Genomic DNA, 19,567 nt, shown 5'->3' with positions numbered 1-19,567 from the left:
GTAAAATCATTAGATCAGTTTCTACTTGTTCAGTAAAGTCAGAAGTTATATTAGTCATAAAAGTCTGTACTTGGTTGGCAGCTTTTAAAGATATAGAAAGGGCAGTGGCAGCAGTTGCTGCAGTAACAGCTGCTGTGGTAATAGTTATGGATTTTCAGGAGTAACAGGTGTGCCAGTATTAACGAGCTATTTCAGCTCTTCATGTAATGTCAGTGGCTCGTGGATGGTTATTTCTCTATCTTTTCGGAGGAGACGTGCTAGGAGGAGTCTTTTGGGTGGTCAACAGATGAAATTCTGGTAATGGATCTTGAAATCCTTGGTGCTTCATGATAAGGTTTCACATAACAGGCAAGGATTCAAAGTGGACCTGAGGAAGACAGAATGGCAGCATATCCCCTTCCCCATGTTCAGGTCCTTGCCAAATAGGAGAGGGCAGTTATTTAAAAAGTACCAGAGGGTATTCTTGAGAATGTGGAGGAGAAAAATGTCTAGCAGCAGCTGATTGTGAAGAATTTTTGGGAAGTTGACTAGTGATTAAGAGTGAATAGGAAAAAAAAAAAAAGTGAATAGGGCAATATGCAATCATTCCCTGGGAGGGGTTAATTATTTCCTTTTCTGTTTATTTAAAAATTATTTCAGTAGCCCATTTGCACGTTCTATAATGGCTTGTCCAGTAGGGTTGTGAGGAATACTTGTGATGTTTAATATCCCATTCAGTTCAGTTCAGATCAGTTCAGTCTCTCAGATGTGTCAGACTTTTTGTGACCCCATGGACTGCAGCACACCAGGCCTCCCTGTCCATCACCAACTCCCGGAGTTTACTGAAACTCGTCTGTTGAGTCAGTGATGCCATCCAACCATCTCATCCTCTGTTATCCCCTTCTCCTCCCACCTTCAATCTTTCCCAGTATGAGGGTCTTTTCCAATGAGTCAGTTTTTTGAATCAGGTGGCCAAAGTATTGGAGTTTCAGCTTCAACATCAGTCCTTCCAATGAATATTCAGACTGATCTCCTTTAGGATGGACTGGTAGGATCTTCTTGCAGTCCAAGGGACTCTCAAGAGTCTTCTCCAACATCACAGTTCAAAAGCATCAATTCTTCAACACTCAGCTTTCTTTATACTCCAACTCTCACATCCCTACAGGACCACTGGAAAAACCATAGCCTTGACTAGATGGAACTTTGTTGGCAAAGTAATGTCTCTGCTTTTGAATATGCTGTCTAGATTGGTGATAACTTTTCTTCCAAGGAGCAAGTTTCTTTTAATTTCATGGCTGCAGTCACCATCTACAGTGATTTTGGAACCCCCCAAAATAAAGTCTGTCACTGTTTCCACGTTTCCCCATTTATTTCCCATGAAGTAATGGGACTGGATGCCATGATCTTAGTTTTCTGAATGTTGAGTTTTAACCCAGCTTTTCCACTCTCCTCTTTCACTTTCATCAAGAGGCTCTTTAGTTCCTCTTCACTTTCTGCCATAAGGGTGGTGTCATCTGCAAACCTGAGGTTATTGATATTTCTTCTGGCAATCTTGATTCCAGCTTGTGCTTCATCCAGCCCAGAGTTTCTCCTGATGTACTCTGCATATAAGTTAAATAAGCAGGGTGACAATATACAGCCTTGACACACTCCTTTCCCTATTTGGAACCAGTCTGTTGTTCCATGTCCAGTTCCAACTGTTGCTTCCTAACCTACATACAAATTTCTCAAGAGGCAGGTCAGGTGACCTGGTATTCCCATCTCTTTCAGAATTTTCCACAGTTTGTGGTGATCCACAGTCAAAGGCTTTGGCATAATCAATAATGCAGAAATAGATATTTTTCTGGAACTCTCTTGTTTTTTCAATAATCCAACAGATGTTGGCAATTTGATCTCTGGTTCCTCTGCCTCTTCTAACACCAGCTTGAACATCTGAAAGTTCATGTTTCACGTACTGTTGAAGCCTGGCTTGGAGAATTTTGAGCATTACTTTACTAGCATGTGAGATGAGTGCAATTGTGCGGTAGTTTGAGCATTCTTTGGCATTGCCTTTCTTTGAGATTGGAATGAAAACTGACCTTTCTCAGTCCTGTGGCCACTGCTGAGTTTTCCAAATTTGCTGACATATTGAGTGCAGCACTTTCACAGCATCATCTTTTAGAGTTTGAAATAGCTTAACTGGAATTCCGTCACCTCTACTAGCTTTGTTCATAGTGATGTTTCCTAAGGCCCTCTTGACTTCACATTCCAGGATGTCTGGCTCTAGGTGAATGATCACACCATCGTGATTATCTGGGTCATGAAGATCTTTTTTGTTTAGTTCTTCTGTTATTCTTGCCACCTCTTCTTAATATCTTCTACTTCTGTTAGGTCCATACCATTTCTGTCCCTTATTGAGCCCATCTTTGCATGTACTATTCCCTTGGTATCTCTAATTTTCTTCAATAGATCTCTAGTCTTTTCATTCTATTGTTTTCCTCTATTTCTTTTCATTGATCACTGAGGAAGGTTTTCTTATTTCTCCTTGTTATTCTTTGGAACTCTGCATTCAAATGGGTTAATTGCAGTGTTAATATCTCCCAAGCCTCCAATTTTTAATTTGTCGATCAATAGCATTTTGATGCAAACACCTGACTCCTCAGAAAAGATCCTCATGCAGGGAAAGATTGAAGGCAGGAGGAGACAGGGACGACAGAGGATGAGACGGTTGAATGGCATCACCAGCTCGATGGACATGAGTTTGGGCAAGCTCCGGGAGTTGGTGATGAACAGGGAAGACTGGTGTGCTGTAGTTTATGGGGTCACAGAGTCAGACATGAAAGCGACTGCACTGAACTGACTGAGCATTTTGTAATTTGTCTACAAAGCTCATGTAAGGTTCATTTGCTCCTTGTCTTATAGTAGAAAAGGATTCCTGTGGAACTGTAAGATAGGGTAAACAAAGACCAGCTTTATGAGCAGCTTTGGAGGCTTGTGTAAAAGCCTGAGCGTCCATTGTGGTTTGAGCAGCCACAGTTATGTATTGCCCTTCTCCCATAAGCATATTTATATTAACAGAGATGCCATTTTGAAGGTTGTTTAAAGCAAGCATAGTACAATAATCTCTATATTCTTGAAACCATAAGGAGTATTGAGCAGTAGGTAAACCATTTTTACAAGTGTCTTCCAATCCCAGGGTGTCATTTGTTATCCACCACCTATACTCTCTACAGTCCCTTTAGTAAATGAACTACAGATGCCATTGTCCTGCTGTGAAAAGACAGGGAAGGCATCTACAGTTCCTTCCTTCTCTAAACCTTCTCTGACCATATTTTCTACCATAGGACCCTGAGAAACATTAGGAAGTGATTGAGCAAGTCCTTGAGTGGATTCGTGAGCTGATAAAGTAGTCTTTGTTGATTCTATACAGCTGGTTTTATACATAATAAAAGGAGATGGTGGAGGTGCTTCCGGCAGAGGAATAATATCAGCCCAAGGAATTTCTCACTGTTCTATAGCAGAAACCCAATATGACAAAATTCCAAATATTTCGATGCTGTATATTTGCAACACCTACACCATTTCTCAACCAATGACCTGCTAGTTCCCAATCAGACACTTTCAAAGAACCTTCTTGTGGATACAAAGGACACCGAGAAGAAGTTTCGTTAGAAAACATAGGAACAACGTAAGAAGTTTCATTAAGTCTAAAACAGAAATCTTACAACCAGCGGCAGCAAGCAGAAAGGAAAGCTGACATTTATGTGCAAGCTTTTGAAAAGAAAGAGAATTACTCATAGCAGAAAGCAAAAGCAAAAGTACTGCACATCAGGAAGACTTCGTTCCATTGCTAGCCTTAGAGGCCGTAGCCGCTGCCTGGATCAGCAGATGTCCTTTTCCCTTGCTTGGGCTTGAGGAACAGGTTGGAAGCAAATCATCAGGTGGTCTGTGTTCGGGTGCCAATTGTGGCGATGGCACACTGAATAATTCTCACTAACACATGGGATTATGAGAGTTTACAAGACACTCTCTGAGATAATGCTAAGTGCATATTTATTGATAACATACCTTGTAATTTTTAACTAAGAATAGTAAGGCAAGGAAGAGACCAGAATTCTAGGATTAAGGAAGCCTCCTCCTGGAGGTCCAGAGGTAATCACATTAGAGTCATAAAGAAAGGACTTTGAAGATAAGGGGGTTTGTTCTGTGTGCAGAAGAGCATCTAACTAATGCTGCCGTGTCAGTCAGAATATCTAATTTAAGGGAGGGGGAAAGAGCAAGCAAAAGCAATAAACCATGGTTTCCACACATATGGATTAGCTGAGTTCTGCATCTCATGGTGGTTTTGCTTGAATGTGAAGATAAGCTCATGCTAATTGAAGAGAGAAGAATCAGTAGGAGGGAGTTTTCTGGGAAAAAAATAATTGAAAAAAAAAAGTAACTGTAAACAAGGAGTAGAGTTTACAGTAGGCAAATGACAACCTTGTTTTGAGTTGTGGCACCTACTGTGAGTTGTGGAAAGAAAGCCCCTACCTCGCCCCTCCCTTTGGTTGCCTTATCGGCAAAATCAGATCAGATTCCTGACCTAATTTCCAGGGTGATTGTAAGACCAAACTCTAGTGTGTGGTCCTCATGGGATACCACCCATCACTCCTCTGGCCCTCCCTCAAAAGCTGAGAGGAAGTGACCATAATGAGCAGGACCATTTTCTGGGATGAAGCAGCCCTGATGGGCAGGTGGGTCTCTATGAGGGGTCCAAGCGCATAGCTGCCCCTACTGCTCGGGGCAAAAAAGAGAAGTCTACCAGCAGCCCAGCTTCATGACTCTCAGGATGCGGGTCCTGTTCTTCTGTTTCTTAATCTGAAAAATGGAGCTGACGCTTCCTAGAGCTGGTGTGAGAGTCTGGACAGGAACGGTGCAGATGGTGCCTGCACAGAGTCTGCGCATGCCCAGTCCTTGACACACCGAGGCTCTTTGCTCAGGAAACAAACAGAAATTCAGACTGGTTTTCTGAGTTGCCAGGTCACTAGCCTTCCTATAAAAGTGCTCCATTTGAAGAAAAGAGAACTGTGTCAAGTAGAAATAATCCAAGGGAGTAAAGAGCAGCATGCTCTCAGCCCTTCCCACAAACTTGACATCCATCCAAATGGCCTTAACCACCAAGGCTGGGCCTCCTCAGGTGAGTTGCTGGGATCTGAAGGCACTAGTTCTGTCCCTGTCAGCAGGGCCAAGTCCAGAGGGACTTGATCAAAGGGTGAGGGTGGGTATGGACAGAGTGGCTGAGGGGTAGCCTTAGGCCCCTTTCCCAGGTACCGTGGGAGCATAGCAGGGGACAGTGGACTCTCAGGGGAGGCCCTGGAGGGCTTCTCAGAGGAGGTGATGGGAGATTTTGGCTCTACAGGGTGAGTATGATTTCTCCAGATTGGTTGCAGCAGGTGTCCCTGGCAGTTGGATCTGCATGAGCAAATTCTAGTAGCCACATGGGCATAGCCCTCTGCAGCAACAGTATGACCATGTGCTGGTGGAACAAAGGTGAATAAGGCAGGCAGGCTAACAACTGTGTGGGGATGGAGAGGAATGAGCGGGTGGGAAGATGGCCATGGGGTTGGGGAGTGGGTCGCCAAGGGACTCACAATGTGGTGTTGTCAGTTCTCCTTCAAGGAGCCGACTCAGGGAGGACTGTGTCAAGATGGTCATGAAATGTCAGGGCTGGGGTTGTTTTTCTAAGGGGTCAGCAGAAGGGTGAGAATAGTCCAGGGTGGGGCCAGGGTGGGCAGGGTGTTGTTAACTTGAGCAATCCAGAAAAGAAGTTTTCACTTTCCCTTTTGATTCTCTGGGTATATCTGGGCCCTGAAAGTGTGTGGTCACTGCATAGATGCACAGAAGGCGGCTGCATTTGCAGAGCTGAGAATAACTGGATCTTGTTCACACTCGGCCAGAGGAAGATTCCTGGGTAAGCAGTTGGGGTAGGAGCCCTGCCCATCTCCCCATTCTAAGGATGACTGTCTGAGAAAAGGATGACTGACACTACTTTACAGAAGAAGGGAAATGGAAGCTCAGGGAGGTGAGGCCATGGCTCAAGGCACAGGTTAGGCAGGGGCCTGGATGTGGAGGCAGATGTGTCTGTGTTCAGCAAAAGCTTTCCTAAAACAAGATGGTGTAGAGAATAGACGATGTAGGTCTCACATCACAGTTTACTGGCAGAGGGTAATCTTCTGGAAAGTGCAGGATGCCCATAAATGGAAACACTCAGAAATGTGATGACACTGTCTATCAGGAAGAACTTTGAGCAAGACAGACAAGGAAAACAAATGGAAGCCCTCCACGCAGGTAAAAGAAGTGTGGTGCTGTGTCTTCACGAAGCTGGTTGCTTCATGTCCCAGTAACGGGTCCCACACCTCGTATTCTATTCAGGCTGTGCCTGGGAGGGTGGAGGGAGCCCTGGAGGCCCTGGAACAGTGGGAGCAGCAGAGAAGAGACAGGGCACCTGCCTAGTGCTGGGAGCTGCAGAAACTCTACACAAATAGACCTACAGCCACGAAAGTGCAAGATTCCAGGGGGGCCTGGAGAGGAACTGGGGGAGACAGCACGGGCAGGAGGCTTTGGAGTGGGAACTCTAATTACAGGTAACATTTCACCTGGTGAGGCAGGTGGGGTCTGTGTCTGGCCATGCAGTTGGGCGGGGACAGGCTTCCCCACAGTCCTCCCTTTTCTCAGAAACAGCCTTTCCAGGAAGTGACCTGGAGGCTAACAGAGGAAGACACTTGCAATAGAAATCCAGCAGAAGGGAGCACCATCCAACATTCACACCCAGCTGAGGCCCAAGACAAGGGTCAGGACCAGGACAAGAATGGGAGGGAAGGACAGAAGGATAAGTCAAGGGTCATGATGCATTTACAATTCTTTGGCATCATCCAAGAGCTGGCCCTTCTGCTGGAGCCCTCTTCTTTCTGGCTTGAATTTTCCTTCTCATGTTTCATGATTTCAATTGGCTGCCCTGGCTCCTTGGGTTCTGCAGCTTCGAGGCAGAGAAGGAGGCTGGGGAGCAGCCCGCTCTCCTGTCCCACCTGCTTGGAGGCAGGTCTGCCTGTATGAATACTCTCCCATCCACAAGGTCAGTGCCTCTAGCCTCTGGCACCAGGCACACTCGTTAGTGGACAAGCTGATGGTTACTCTTCCTGAGGGACAACCCCAGGCATCACAGAGAGGAAGTGATAGAAAGATTTAGGATGGAGCTTAGGGGAGGGGATTTGGGGGAGGCTCTAATGATATGGGGCAACTCTAGGTTGGGTGCTGCCGAGAACTGGGGTCAGTTCTACCAGTGTGAGTCTCAGTAACTCCATCTGTGGAGTTGGGGACCAGAGTGAGGATAAAGGTGCAATTGGTAAGAAGGAGCAGTCTTGCTTTTCAACCAAGGGAGGGGTGTTTTCTTGGCGGGGACACAGTGATGTGTGTTTGCTGTCTCCTTCGCTCCTGCTCTCAGGGTGACCCTGTGTGAAGCTGGAGTTCTGTGAGAGCCTTTACATCCAAGAGGAAAAGAACATCACCCTGTTGTGATACCAGGCCAGCTTTGGGATGTCAGGGCTTCTTTCTTTCTCAATCCTTTATAAACATTCGTGTAAATAAACAGAAGGGAATATCCCCACAGACTTCAAGACTGCTCTTCTTATTAAATTTATTTCATAACAAAATATTTCCTATTATACTTACCCTTCTTTACACCATGAAAAGAAAAGAAAGAAACCAGCTCAGTCCTGTCCAACTCTTTGTAGCCCCATGAACTGTAGCCCACCAGGCTCTTCTCCATGGGATTTCCTAGGCAACAATACTTGAGTGGGTTGCCATTTCCTTCTCCAGGGGATCCTCCTGACTCAGGGACTGAACCTACATCTCTTGCATTTTTCATCTCCTGTGTTACCACTAGTGCAGTTTTTAAACTTTATGTCTCCCTTTTAGGCCACACTTTATCTAAAGTCCTCTCATTTGATTATTATTATGAACTCATGGCCTTTCACAGACTCAACAAGGCCCAATGAAGTATATTTATAGTAACATTACCTTTTATTATTATTATTTTTTTACTGTTATATGTGGGTGCCCCCTTCTGACCACTTCTCTGATCATCTTCAAGAGCATCCTTGCCTTTGCAGGAGCAGAGATGCTGGCCTGTGGATGCCTCCCCTGCAAGTTATCTTGCATCCTTTGAGTGGACAGAAGCCCATGGGTATACATGTGGGTGGGCTACTGGGTACATTGGGTATCCAGATGCTACTGGACAATATCTGTTTAAGGTCACAGTTCACTCTCATTATTCTGGTTTAACCCTGTTTTCATGCCTACTTTTCTAGAGAACTTGGTTTCATCAACACGAACATGCCTCCTACACTGACAGCTGTCACAGCAAGTCACACTTATTTCTGGTTGGCACTTAATTCAACTGCTTCTGTCATCTTTAAGGTGGTGGTGCTAGAAACCACCCCATTCTTGTGGGTTACTGAATACTATAAAGTGACTTTTGTTGTCTTAGGGCTTCCCTGGTAGCTCAGACAGGAAAGCGTCTGCCTGTAATGTGGGAGACCTGGGTTTGATCCCTGGGTCGGGAAGATCCCCTGGAGAAGGAAATGGCAACGCACTCCAGTACTCTTGCCTGAAAAATTCCATGGATGGAGGAACCTGGTAGGTTACAGTCCATGGGATCCCAGAGAGTCGGACACAACTGAGCAACTTCACCAGTAGCTGTCTTAGAGTTAAAACAGTCAAAAATCCTAAGTGCATATGGTTAAAAAAAATCAATTTCTACAGAGGGTTCTACTCATTCCTTCCCAAGGAAAAGCTATTTCTTTCAGTTCAGTTTGGTTGCTCAGTCATGTCCAACTCTTTGCGACCCCATGGACTGCAGCACTCCAGGCCTCACTGTCCATCACCAACTCCCAGAGTTTACTCAAACTCACATCCATTGAGTTGGTGATGCCATCCAGCCATCTCCTCCTCTGTCGTCCCCTTCTCCTCCTGCCTTCAATCTTTCCCAGCATCAGGGTCTTTTCAAATGAGTCAGCTCTTCACATCAGGTGTTCGAAGTACTGGAGTTTCAGCTTCAACATCAGTCCTTCCAATGAATATTCAGGGTTGACTTCCTTTAGGATGGACAGATTGGATCTCCTTGCAGTCCAAGGGACTCTCAAGAGTCTTCTCCAACACCACAGTTCAAAAGCATCAATTCTTCAGTGCTCAGCTTTCTTTATAGTCCAACTCTCACATCCATACACGACAACTGGAAAAATAATAGCTTTGCCTAGACGGACCTTTGTTAGCAATGTCTCTGCTTTTAAATATGCTGTCTAGGTTGGTCCTAACCTTTCTTCCAAGGAGCAAGTTTCTTTTAATTTCATGGCTGCAGTCACCATCTACAGTGATTTTGGAGCCCCCCAAAATAAAGTCTGTCACTGTTTCCATTGCTTGCCCATCTATTTGCCATGAAGTGATGAGACCAGATGCCATGATCTTAGTTTTCTGAATGTTGAATTTTAAGCCAGCTTTTTCACTCTCCTCTTTCACTTTCATCAAGAGACTCTTGAGTTCTTCTTTGCTTTCTGCCCTAAGGGTGGTGTCATCTGCATACCTGAGGTTATTGATATTTCTCCCCGCAATCTTGATTCCTGCTTATGCTTCATCCAGCCTAGCCTTTCTCCTGATGTACTCAGCACATATGTTAAATAAGTAGGGTGACAATATATATCCTTGACACACTCTTTTTCTGATTTGGAACCAGTCTGTTGTTCCATGTCCAGTTCTAACTGTTGCTTCCTGACTTGCATATAAATTTCTCAGGAGGTAGGTCAGGTGGTCTGGTATTCCCATCTTTTAAGAATTTTCCAGTTTGTTGTGACCCACACAGTCAAAGGCTTTGACATAGTGAATAAAGCAGAAGTAGATGCTTTTCTGGAACTCTCTTGCTTTTTCAATGATCCAATGGATGTTGGCAATTTGATCTCTGGTTCCTCTGCCTTTTCTAAATCCAGCTATTTTTTAGGTAGTTAATCAATGACTTTAAATTATATTTGGAGAAGGAAATGGCAACACACTCCAGTATTCTTGCCTGGAGAATTCCATAGACAGAGGAACCAGGCGGGCTACAGTCCAAGGGGTCACAAAGAGTCAGACACAGAGAGTGACTGACACAAACAGAAATGATATTACTACATTGGGAGCTGTACTGTAGTGTGAGAATGTGCTCAGGAGACAGGAACCTGGACTTGGAGTCTGGCTCTAGCACTAGCTGTGTGCTTTGAGTACGTTGCTTCACATCTCTGAGCTTCAGTTTCCTTCCTTATAGGATCATTGTGAGAACTAAAAGGAAGTGAATTCATACCAAGCAGTTGGGAAGGTGCAAAGTGGGGTGTCATCAACCACAATAGCTAATCAGTATTAGGTATTGCATTTTTTCATTTTCTTGATTTAAAAATTTGTACATTATTTATTTCTTACTAGGAAAAATAAGGATTTCATTTATTTTTATACTTTTCTTATACCCTTCCCCATCTTCTGCTTATACAATTATTGCTCTAGTTTTATATCCTCTATTAGGAATCTTTGCATTTGTAAACATTTTATTTATGTATTTATTTGTTATACTCTCAACTGGAACTACTATTTCTTTACTCCTAGCTTTGTAAACAACTCTTCCCTTCAGAGCTTCAGCTCCTAAGTTCTAGAAATGTATTTTAATTTTTATATTGATTAACTGAATTGTTAAATATCACATATATCAACAATACTTCAGTTTTAAACAGCATCTAAAATAATCAAAATGGGAAAACCAGGACTTGGACATACATTAATTTACCTTAGATTTTTTAAAAAATAAAACAAGACAGTTTACATATTTGTGATATTTTAATACTTTTTTTTAGAGCTAACTTGTACCAAATAGCTGCACTTGCTTCTGGGCAGAACTTTAGTTTTTCCTGATGTTTCTAATTGGCTTCCTTTTCACCCCATGCACTGTTTATCTTCAGCATTTCCTCCATTTCTTTCCAACTGTGCCTCATGTGATACCGAGTCCCCTGTCCCCACAGACTCTGGAGTTCTTATCCCATTCTGGACTGGTTTCTCTCTAGGTCTGCTGCGCGCCCAGCTGGGATCCTTGGATTCCCTTCCCATGGGGTTGATGTTCCTGATTCCTGGATCCCACATCTATCTCTCTCATGGGTATCCTTTATCTCTTCCATAATTAAACAAACACATAATCTAATTTTTTTCCTGCATCTCATTCTCAAGTAACTTTCTAAAGGTCTGGTGAAGGGTGAAGGCTGCTGTAAATATGGGATGGGATGTGGGGGTGGTGGGCTTGTCCCCTGCTCTCCCCTCGGCCTCCCTCTCATCTTGCTCCCTCTGGGGCTCTGCCCAGCAGACCGTTCTTCTCTCCTGTGAACACGCTCCCTGTTTCTCTCCCTCTACTGCACTCCTCTTATTCATCTATCACTTCACCGTCCAGTGAGTCTTCAGACATTTATGAACACTCTGGTCTCCTGTTGCCCCCATGCTTGTTTTTATTAGCAGCAGAGGGAGGAGAGGAAGGCTATGGTGAGTGGGGTGAGCCCAGTGAGTGGGGTGGAATCCAGTCTACCAGGGGCAAGACTTCTGACCTTGGCCAAATCATAAAACTTCTGTACTTCAGCTTCTGTATCTGCAGATGGGGATACAATGTACACATATCAAATGTTAATGGAATAGCATACAAGTTATCATATGTAAAGTTTCAGAGCCAATACCAATGCAGAGCGATGACCACAAACACAAGTCACTCTTATCAGTAGCTGTTATTATACCTGTAAGTACCTTTACTGTCATTTCAGTCAGGTCTCAGGAGGAGGAGTTGACAAAGGCTCTTTTGCTTTCTTAAAACAGTAGCTAAATGTCATCAACATCTGCTTTCCTTCCTCTTCTCCCATGGCAAGATAATCACATGCAGAATCAAAGTAAATTTTTTATATATAAAGACCTGAAGCTTTTTTTTTTTTTTTTAAAGACCACTGAGAATGGGAAAGTCTGAAAGGATGGACACCCTCATATATTATGAGGGTGAACATAAATTATGACAGTCTGTTTGGATAACAGTGTGGATCTAGGTATGAAAATTTTTTAGGTATTGATGCCTTGTGATTTAGTAATTCTACTTCTAGAAATAGCTTAAGGAAACAGTCTCAAATGTGAGTGAAGTTTAATACAAGGAGAATGTTCTTTATTATTTACATACGGTATTAGAACCAACCTAAAGTCCAGTAGTCAGGGGAGGACAGCAGAGAGGACCAGGCACAGTTCGGGGTCCTCAGCCATGCAGGGCAGGGACACAGGAAGTACGGTGGGGCTGGTGGGACTCTAGGCCCTTGTGAGATAAAGGCTTTTGCAGAAGCAAGGAAGACATGGGCTGTCAGAGTTGCACCACCAAGATCTTTGTCAAGGCTGACTTGAGCCTGGGGGGCAAGACATCATTTTAGAATGAGAAGAGTCATTTACCAATAAACATATATCCACAAGTAATTCTTTTCATATATTAAATGGAGTAGAGCATAGTCATCACAAACCTGGGATCTGGATCAGAAAGTCCAGGCTCTGGCACCAGTGTGAAAAACTGGGCTGACCTAAAGTTAGATTAGTTTCAGGAGCCTGCATGTCATAGACACTGGATCAACATCACTTATTACCAGTTAGTAACAGAGTTGCTCCAACCTCATGTAATTTCCAGAGTATTCCTTCCTATCTATTTGTCCGTCTCTGGATTTATTACTCCTATAACTTCACAGATGGCTGTTTCCTCTGTTATTATCTTCTCCTTGTACCCCAACAGGACTATGACTTGGAGGAAGTTGGAGGGTGGTGCGGAACTTTCCTTAACTAGTGACCTGCAGAGCCCAGGAGACGGAGAACCACGCTGGGTTAAGTCCCCGGTGGCACTGGTGGCTGTCCCAGGGGAACCCACCCGAGACCTCAACCCTCGCTGCTCCCTCAGCCACTGCTTACTCGTGATCAAACCCACGTTCTGTTTTCTCTCCCCAAGGGTGAGGTCACACCTCCTTCCAGCCTGACAGGAACAAGGAGCTGAAGGGAGATATCTGAGACCCTGCTGCTGCCACCATGAGCTCAGAAAACCTTGGAGACCGCTCAGGTAGGCAGCTGCCTCTTTTCTGGCCAGTTCCTACATGTGACCCAGAATTGAGGGTGGTTCCTCCAGGCAGAGTTAACCTACAGAGGAATTAAGAACCAAGAGAGGATGGATAAGCATCCTGGAGCCCCTCAGGGGGGCCATGTGGAGTACCCCAACGGGAGTGTGTCCACAGAGCCTCTTTCCCAGTCCTCTCCTTGGGGAGCCATTTGCTAGGTGCTCACTTCCTCCCCCACTGCCCTCTAGCAAGTGACTCAGAAGTGAGGCCAGGACAGTCCATGGGGAGGGAGACAGCAGAGAGAGTCCCCAAAGCCAAATGGGGCAGCAAGAGGAGGTCCCCCAGCATCCCTGGAGCTCCTCCTGCCCTCTCCCTTGGCCTGAGCCTCCTCCTGCTCCCAGACCCTGGGGCATCACCACAAACACCATTCCTTCAGCTCTCACCCTGCCACTTACCCAGCCGCTCTGCAAGAGTCAGCAGACAGTGAACTGGACCCCAGTCTCCCTTTGCCACCTCCCACCTGGAGGGGAGGGGTGACGGGGTTGTTCACAGGGTCACACCTGGCTCCACCCCTCCTCGAGCTGGTTGATCCCCTCCCCTGCCCATTCTGAGGGTCTCCGATTAGGATCCTCTCACATAGTAGTTACTCAATGGTAGATGGTCCTAAACCCTTTTTGAAAATTAGGTAACATATAAGTTCCATGTGAACAACACTGTACTTCTACTTCTGTACATGCTGCAGTGCGCTGCTGTAGTCTGTGCTTAGTTGCTCAATCGTTGTCGACTCTGCGACCCCCATGGACTGTGGCCCACCAGGCCCCTCTGTCCATGGGATTCTCCTGGGAAGAATACTTGAGTGGGTTGCCATGCTCTCCTCCAGCTGCAGCGCACTCACCACCAAAATTTAGTTGGAAAAATCCCTATGTCGTAGAATGAAGAATCACAGGAATTTAAATTAAGGAGGATTCAAAGTCATGTCCAAGAAGTGTCTGACACTTGACCTTGGGTTCCACCTCTGAACTTTCTGCTCACTGGCCTTGGGTTGTCCCTTCTCCTGCCTGAATCTCACTTTCTTCTTCTGTGAAATAATAATGCCTCCGTGTGTTCATGTACCAGGAAACACATCTTACATCGTGTCCAGCCCCTCCCATACGTATATATCCTAGTTGCCTATGTCTTACCTGCAGTTCCGTAACCTCTAGATCCCTGAAATCATACAGGGATCTTGGTCACTCATTTGAGCAGTGATCTTGCCCTGTACTGATCCGAGGTTAATTATTTTCATTACATTCTCTGTCCCATTTAGTGTGAATATTCTTTTGTTTCACTGCTAAAACATGGAAGCGTTCATTTACCGGGTGCTCCAGTCTCTGCTGGAAGTAGTAACTCACAAAACACATGTGCCTTGTACTCTTTCTCTCTGTGTGAGTGATGTGCTCATTTGTTCAGTCGTGTTCAATTCTTTGCGACCTCATGGACTGTAGCCCACCAGCCTCCTCTGTTCTTGAGATTTTCCAGGCAAGGATACTGGGAGTGGGTTGCCATCTCCTATTCCAGGTGATCTTCCCAACCCAGGGATCGAACCCACAACTCCGGTGTCGCCAGCATTGGCAGGCAAATTCTTTACCACTGTACCACCTCAGGAGCCCTCGTTCTCTTTCTAAAAATTAAAATTGCAGATTCCTGAAGACATCTAAATCCCAGGATTAGATAATGACTCTGGAGGGTTGGAAGTCCAAGATCATCAAGGTAGAGGTGGTTTCTGGTGAGGCCTCTCCGCCTGCTTGCATCCTAACTGCCCTCTAACTGTGTCTTCATATGGCCATTCCTCAGGAGGAGGGGGCAGGAAGAGAGAGAATCTGGTGTCTTCTTTTCTAATAAAGACACAATCTTATTGGATTAGGGCCTCACATGACTTCATTTTACCTCAATTGCCTCTTTAAAGGCCCAATCTTCAAATATAGTCACTGGGGTTTAACCTTCAACATATGAATTGGAGGGTGAGGGTGGGAAAAGCAGTTCCGTCCATAACCCCCGGTGACTCTACCAACAGTGCCCAGGTGATCACTACTCAGGAAGATGAATTTTAACAATTTATACTAAATAACATTTAAAAAAAATTTTGCTCTAGAATTTGTTGCAGTTATCATAGTATGATAGCAAAAGCAGATCATTCTTAAGGCATAAACTTTGTTTGTTAATTTAAATAAAAATATATGATCCCTGTCACACATAGATACAATTCTGACAGGTTACTTCCATGAGCTGTGAGCAAATCTGGTATCCTTGGCCTCAAAGGAGAAGACTTCAATCTGGAGCCAGAGACAAGGCTGGATCACTCAGAGCTTTTTTGTAGCAGAGTTTTATTAAAGTGTAAATGGGGTAGAGAAAGCTTCTAACATAGACTTCAGAAGGGGACAGAAAGAGTGCCCCCTTGCTAGTTTTTAGCAAGGCATTATATACCTGATAGCAAGCTGCTAATCGGATAACAGAAATGCCTCAGACAGAGAGTGTTGTACCAGGCTCCTCTCCCACAACATGCATTTTGAGATAGAATGGCACAAGGGGACTCACCTCTGGCCATGAAACAATTGACATGAACCTTGAAGAAAGGCAGATTTCCAAGCAAATGAATAGTTTCATTAACACAGCTTAAGAAGAACATTTCCATGAGAAATACACATTGGTTAGCTCAAGGTTTGAGAAAAAGTTAAGTTCAGGGGGCACCAGGTGTCGTCATGGCAACACAGGATTATAAGGAGCCTTATAGATAAGGGGGAAAAAACGTCTGCCACTAGCAGTTTATTTCCTCCTGCCACTTGGGGACCCCTGTCCTCCTTCCTGACTGTAATCCTTTATTTCTCCCCTTTTCATTTAGGAGAATATGGCAACTAGGGAAAAGGGCTGGCAATTCTGTTCAGACTGCTTCAAGCTGGCAAGGGACACAGACCCTAAATTGTTGAGGCAGCATGTTCTGCTTACCCTCATATGGACGATCTTTGATCCAGGAGGCCCCAAGTAATAGTTGGAGAAGGCTGTGGCACTTGCCATTTGTAAATCAAAAGTCTTCATGTGGCTAGAAACAAGTTGAACCAATCAATGCATATATATTTGGAAACCAAGCACCTGATGTGCTAAGTCACTTAATCATGTGTGACTCTTTGCAGCCCTGTGTACTGTAGGTAGCCCGCCAGGCCCCTCTGTCCATGGGATTCTCCAGGCGTGAATACTGCAGTGGGTTGCCATGCCCTTCTCCAGGGGATCTTCCTGACCCAGGGATCAAACCCACATCTCCTACATCTCCTGCACTGGCAGGCAGATTCTGTACCACCAGCACCTCCTGGGAAGCCCAACTATGCACCTGGTATCATATTATCCCAGAGATAAGGCTGATGTCCTCAGAGAGCACATGGATCATTGGTAGTCAATGATTAACCCGGCGAAGAGCATAAAACACTGGGGAATATTGGGAAACTAACAGATTTCTCTGGACATGGTTTATCTTGCCCTTCTGAGAGACCTGTAGATCTAGACGAGATTAGTTTAGAAAAGGGGTCTCATTAAGTTCAGAGAATCGTCAGAGTCCAGTATAGTTCTGGGCTAATCAGAAACTAAAGAACCTTTGTAAAGAGAACTAGGCTTGGGAATCAAGCAGTCCTATTTTGAATTAGCATGTTTTAGTCAAAGGTATGGAATTAATGATAAGCATTGGTTAGGAATTTCTGTAATGTCCTCCAATGCCAAGTGACCACTAACATCCTATTTCCTACTATTCCTTGATGAGAGGTAGAAGGCATAAAGAATATTCTCAGCTGTAAAATAAACTGCACTCCAACGCCTATGAATCCTAAGATAAATATTTTTTTAAATAGAAGAAACTCACTGAATCAAACGATTGCTAAGCAGAGCAAATGCAGTGTACATAAAACTAAGGTAGGAAACCTTTTAATTACACAGGAAATCAATGGAAGGATTAGTGATTTAAGAGAAGGATCATTTTTCCTGTGGCCCCACTGCTGTGAATGATATCTTCATGAGCCTGGGCCACCTTCTGTAGTGAATACCGGGGACCTATTACTGGTCTCAACTAACTGATTCATTCTGGCTTGGAGAGCTGCTGCAAACTGCTGTAATTCCTCCTTGGAGGATGAAGGGAGAGCTACTCCTCTTATGCTATATTCCTTTGTCACGGATCCTGTGGGTTTATTTCAATAGGACCTCTGTGGCCAACAACTATTGCTCGTCCTTCATGTGACAAAAAATTTAAATCTTCACTAAGTTTGACATTAGCAAACATTTCAATAATCATATCAGCTCTTTTTTCACCAACAGATTTCTTAGTTTTATCAATATTATTAGCTTCTTTGTGATTAAACACTTAGTGGGCTCCATTTTGCAAAACAATCTTTTGTCCTTCCTCAGTAGTAGCTGTGCCCAAAATCTTTAAGCCATAAGCTCTAACCATTTGGCATGCTGCTCTTCCAGCTCCTCCACCTGCCCCAGAACACTTTCTCCAGCTTTCACATGGACACTGGGGAGCAGACTCGATAGCAGTAAAACATGAGATGCTGATGGCAGCTTCTTGTTTAAAGTCCAGTTTTGGGGGGAAGTGTGTAAACAATGTGATGGGCTTCCAAATCGAACTCGGTGTAGCTCCCAGAGACCGTCCTGGTAGTGAATATCACCTTTCTTGAAAGATACATTCTCTCCAGCAGCTTCTACTACCCCAGCCACATCTCAGCTAGGAGTATAAGGTAGAAGTGGTTTTATACTGTGAATGCCAGAGCGGATGTATGTGTCCACTGGGTTTACACCACGTGCTTGGACTTTGTTGGAACATGGTGGTCTTTCAGAATTGGTACAGCAACATCCAACTGGAGTTTCCACACTTCGGGTCCACCAAATTAAAAAACTCAAATAGCTCTCTTCAACTTCTGTCGCCATGGTGATCTAGATACCTGTTCTAGAGTGGATTGTCAAAATCTGTGAGCCCTCCCCCAGGTTACACAGGGTTAAAAAAAAAAAAAGCTACCCAATACCATTTACGATCCACCACAAAATCTTCTGCGCTTTCCCAGTGACTCAGACAGTAAAGAATCTGCCAGCAATGTGGGAGATCTGGATTTTATCCCTAGGTTGGGAAGATCCCCTGGAGGAGGTAATGGCTACTCACTCCGGTATTCTTGCTTGAAGAACCCCATGGACAGAGGAGCCTGGTGGGCTACGGCCCACGGGGTCACAAAGAGTCAAATAGGACTGAGCGACTAACACTTTCCCTTTTTCTCTTCACAAATTCTTCTAACCTCATTCTCTTTCCTTTCATCTAGATATTGAGATCTTTTTTGAGGATGTTGCTGAGTGTCTCTGGGACATACTGAGCAGAGAGGAACTGCTTCTCCTGCTGACTGAATTCCTGAAGAAAATTGAGGCTAATGCTGGTTTGTCCAGGTAACTTGTACAGGTGTATTGGTGTGTCAGGAAGGTCACCTACATCCCACAGCACCAGACTAGATTTTTGCTAGCAGGCACACCTCCTCCAAGCAGGACCCTATGGTGGGGGTTGAGGATGTTCCTTCTCAATATCTCATGAGGAATGTTTCCTCCATGTCATTTGCTGCCATTGAACAACCTCAGGTTGAGAAAAGATGAAACCTGCAAGGAAGGGTCAGGTTATGTGACCTTGGACAAATTACTGAGCTATTCTCTGCCTTAGCGTCATCATCTGTTCAGTTTTATTGTGAGGATACTGAGATCATGCATGCAACGATCTTCCCGTAATGACTGATACAGAGTAGGTACTCAATCAATATTAACATTTAAAAAGCTTGCTGGAAAGAATTTTCTTTCTGGTGATGAGAACCAAGCAGAATTTCCTTTGGGGCAAGTCAGAAAATCCTGACGCCTTCATTTGTATTACTCGGGCTTCTACCTAGATAAAGCCTTTCTAGTCCCCATCTTAGGAACTGTACCAACCCTGCAGGATCCTGCTGGCCCATAAAGCAGAGAAGCTGGGGAGGAACTCGGTGGAGCTGATGGGATCCTGGATCTAGCCCTGCCCAGCTCCTGGGTTCTGGGCTTATGTGTTAGAGTTTCAGATTTGCATGTGTCCAATGGGAATAGTAATTCAATCTGATGGACTATGGTGATGGCCTCAGAGTGATCTGCAGGGTCAGAGGTGGGGAACCAAGTGCAATCATCTCATCCGAAAGCCCAGGGAGGCCTGGATCAGGGTCAGACCCCAGGTCAGGGTGGAGCAGAAGGTCCAGGTTGGAGGACTAGTAGGCAGGCTTGGGCAGCAGAACCAGGACTAGAGTGAGGAGAGTGGGCCCTGAGGACACAGAACTGAAGGGGCTGTGACCCTGGCAGAGGTCCCGTGAGTGGGAGGGGGGACATTTCTTCCCTCCCTGATGGGATCTCCTCATGCTGGGCTAGAGGGCCCTGGGTGACCC

At 44.8% G+C, this 19,567-nt stretch overlaps 1 pseudogene; it reads right to left on the bottom strand.

Moving 5' to 3' along the window:
• Nucleotides 1-17,091: 17,091 nt before the first annotated feature.
• Nucleotides 17,092-18,062, bottom strand: LOC102283596 (zeta-crystallin-like; annotated as a pseudogene).
• Between the last annotated feature and the right edge of the window lie 1,505 nt (nucleotides 18,063-19,567).

The sequence above is a fragment of the Bos mutus genome, chromosome 5, assembly GCF_027580195.1.
Source record: "Bos mutus isolate GX-2022 chromosome 5, NWIPB_WYAK_1.1, whole genome shotgun sequence".
NCBI classification, from domain to species: domain Eukaryota; kingdom Metazoa; phylum Chordata; class Mammalia; order Artiodactyla; family Bovidae; genus Bos; species Bos mutus.
Note: the sequence above shows the minus strand (reverse complement) of the source record. Positions and strands in the feature narration are given on the sequence as shown.